Source organism: Dipodomys merriami, unplaced genomic scaffold (assembly GCF_024711535.1).
Source record: "Dipodomys merriami isolate MVZ:Mamm:240054 unplaced genomic scaffold, mDipMer1.0.p SCAF_203, whole genome shotgun sequence".
Lineage (NCBI taxonomy): Eukaryota > Metazoa > Chordata > Mammalia > Rodentia > Heteromyidae > Dipodomys > Dipodomys merriami.
Window position 1 is genome coordinate 808939 of NW_027203416.1, and position 3538 is coordinate 812476.

General features: G+C 32.8%; 1 pseudogene; it reads left to right on the forward strand.

Annotated features, from left to right (window-relative positions):
* Positions 1 to 537: 537 nt before the first annotated feature.
* LOC138833308 (U6 spliceosomal RNA) lies at positions 538 to 634 on the forward strand (annotated as a pseudogene).
* The last annotated feature ends 2904 nt before the right edge of the window (positions 635 to 3538 follow it).

The window sequence follows — 3538 nt, forward strand, 5'->3', positions numbered from 1 at the left end:
TCTGTCTGAACTGTTTGTCTCTATATAATCCCTTGTAACTAAGATTAGTTTTGCTCCAGTAAGACAATCTATGCTGTCAGGGTAAGACATTCTGGTTGGGCTGTTCCTACATGAAGCAAGGGTGAAAGGTCAAGGAGACATTTGTGCCAGCAAGACCTCATTTGGGAAATTTTAAGCTGCAGAAATTTAGAAGTAGCTCTTAAGCAAGGCTTACTTTTAATCCATTAGCTCCACAAAGCTAAATCAGTTAATAAATAAGTACTTGAAAATCCATCACCTTTGCACCTATCTATAACGGCTTCAAAGTATGATCAAATTTCAAATGAAAAAGACTTAAAATAGTCATTTACAAAAACTTGCAAATGTGAGCAATCGAACAAACAACATAAGTTTTTTCCACCATACACAGAATTTTACAGAAATAAGATGAATAACAATTTTGGGAACAATAAGGTTTCCTTGTTACAAATAGGCAACCAAGGATATATACCTGTCTTAAGATTGCATCATTGATTACTTAAGTTTATAGGATACTACATGCTTCAGCAGCAGGTCTACCCGAATTACAATACAGAGATTTACATGCCTCTTGCACAAGGATGATATGAAAATTTGTGAAGTATTCCATATTTTTCATTCTTCAGATGCAAGAAATGAAAAACAGTTATTCAAAAGTTGATTACAAATATACAAGTGTAATAATATATGTAATTCATAGAAATAAAAGTTAGTTTGACATCAGTGTATTCAATCTTCACCGTTTTAGAAAGGCCTTTACATAGCATAACCTTTATAAAACTTTTTAAATAAATAACATTGTCATTTTATCCCAAAGAAATAAAATTCTATAAGGACCTAGGAATTAAAAGAATTTTAAAATGTTTCTATATGGAATGCAATCTGAAAGGACACATTTATTAATGAACGTATGTATTATAAAACAATGTCGAATTCAAAGTATTATATCTAGGAGCGAATGAAATAGATTATGGACATTATACAAACAGAATATTAAATATTTTAAAATATACTTTTTCAGACAAGCACCAGAAATATCTTTAGTTTCTGTACTACTCATTTCAACAGATAAATTAAAATTTTTTCTGATTTAAAAAATCACAAACTCTATAGAAATCATTATAGATGTATACAAACAACTCAAATATATTTTGACATCAAAGTCAGGCAATTCACTTGGAAGAATACCATGGAATACATGAATTTTTAAAGTAAGGTATTGCTGTTGCTTTGTATTGTGAAAATATTTTCTATGGTCACATAGGATGGAGTGGCAATTTTGAAATTAAAGAAAATTAACTGATCCATTAGGACTTAGGAGAACAATTTGTACAGCTTTCCACAACTTCAAAGAGGTAGTGATACATACTTATCCTTTTGGCAATATCAAATTCAGTTTCTTCCAAGTTGTGCTTCAGACCTGGCTTGATATAATGGTTCAATAGAAGGAGATCCAGCATATCATTGCTATATCTATTCCCAGCAGCAAGATGCATGGGGGTCAAGAAGCCTTTAACTTGGCCATTGGTATCTGCATCATGATGAAATAAAGAAGCCACTCTGTTATTATTCCATGTATGAGTACTGTGCAGGGATGTCCAGCCATTCGCAGTTATTGCATGAATATCTGCCTTGAGCCACCAACTCATGGACAATATCTAAGTGTCCACTGTAGGCTTCTCGATGAAGAGGGGTATGCTCATCGTCATCCCTAGTAATCACATGAGTGACCTTTTTGGAAAGTAGTCTCTGCACTGTAGTAAAGCGATTGTTTTCAGCAGAACAAAGAAGAAATTTGCTTGGATACTATTTCATTTTTTTTTTGCAATTGATACCATTTCTCACTTTTTCATCTTGTTCCTCAACTTCATCAGAATTGCCTAACCAGAGACTTTGAGTGCCAGTGAGAATGAGCTGTCCATGTATTTCCCCAATAGTTAACATTGGATGAAATGGTCAGAAAAATCTGGTGAATTTGCTGCATCTGTTTTTTTCACTATTATTTATTTTCTCTTTTTTCATTTTTACTATTCTAAATTATTCTAACTGGAGAGTAGGGAATTGGTAGAGAGCAGAGGAAAGATTTTCCTCCGTATTTAAAGGTACAGACTGAAAATGAGGACCAGTGTTTTCTTCTTGTGCAGCTTATTCTAAGAATGAGAAAACAGGAAATAATGTCTTCTATGTAAATGAATTGGGATATGGCAGAGCAGAAAGTGAAATGATGCAACCAAAAATATAAAAGCAAAATAAATTATGATAATTATGGAGCAATCATATTACTTATAAGAACCATGAAAGGGAGAGAGGAAGAGAGAGACAGATGTGCAATGATTTAGCTACCCACAAAATCCATCCCTCTCATCAAATTATAGAGCAAATAAATTTATTTTTTAAAAGAGATGGAAATAGAATTTAAGATCAGATGTCTCCATTGTTTTTAATTATATTCTTATTATCTTAAATACTTGTACAAGGGAATTTTCATTCAACATATCAGTTTTTTAAAGTAAAATGGATCTTTATATAACTTTTCCACACCCTTCCAAACCTCACCCCATTTTAATTTTTTCTAGTTTCATACTATCTGTATTGAATATTATACCTTCAGGCTCCTCCTCCATAACTCTCTTTATTCCTTCCTTTTGACTTCCACTCACATATTCCAAGTGATAGTTTCCTGGTATTCATTTTGTTGGAGTAAAGTTCAATTTTATAAGAAATTACGCCTTTGAAATACTCCTCTGCAAATAACATGCTTTGGTTAATATTTTTGTGTAAACTTTCCAAATATGGCTCTGACTCAGTTCCATTAATATATTTTTAGATCTATCCATTTCGTTGCAAATAATGTAACAGTCTTCAAAATGGATGGGTTCAATCCAATTGTGTATATGTGCCACTCTTTCTCTAATCATCACTCTGCCAAAGGGCATCTGGGCTGTTTCTGTAACTTGGCTACAGTGAATAGTGCAGCAGTGAACATGATTGTGAAAGTGATTTTACTGTTACGTTTTGGAATAATTCATCACTTCCTTTGTGGGAGCAATACTCTATCCAGTTTTCCATAATAAGAACATCCTTCCCTTCATCTTCATCACAATGTATTGCAAGTCCTCAAAAACACACTTACCCCTACACTTACCCCTACAGGTCTCAATAAGCTAAAACATCACTGTGCCCATATTCTTTCAAAACATTTTTTCATAATTGTACATATAATTTAGTGAGAACTTTCTATGTACTTTCCTAATGTGGGAATGAGGGACATGACAGAGTAAACGTAAGAAATATGCAACTTAATTAGCTATTATCATATTTAAAATCATGTTCAGCTCTAATTCATAGCCTCACATAATATTATTTTAATCTTTATTTGATTACTTCATCTAACCTGTAAATTATATCAGGTGAGTTAAAAGCATAGGCAAAAAGTGTGGTTTGATTTTGACACTCATGTGTGAGGTTGCACAACATGGGCAAATAGATGGATTGGAATTAATAGCTCTTATCCATTTTG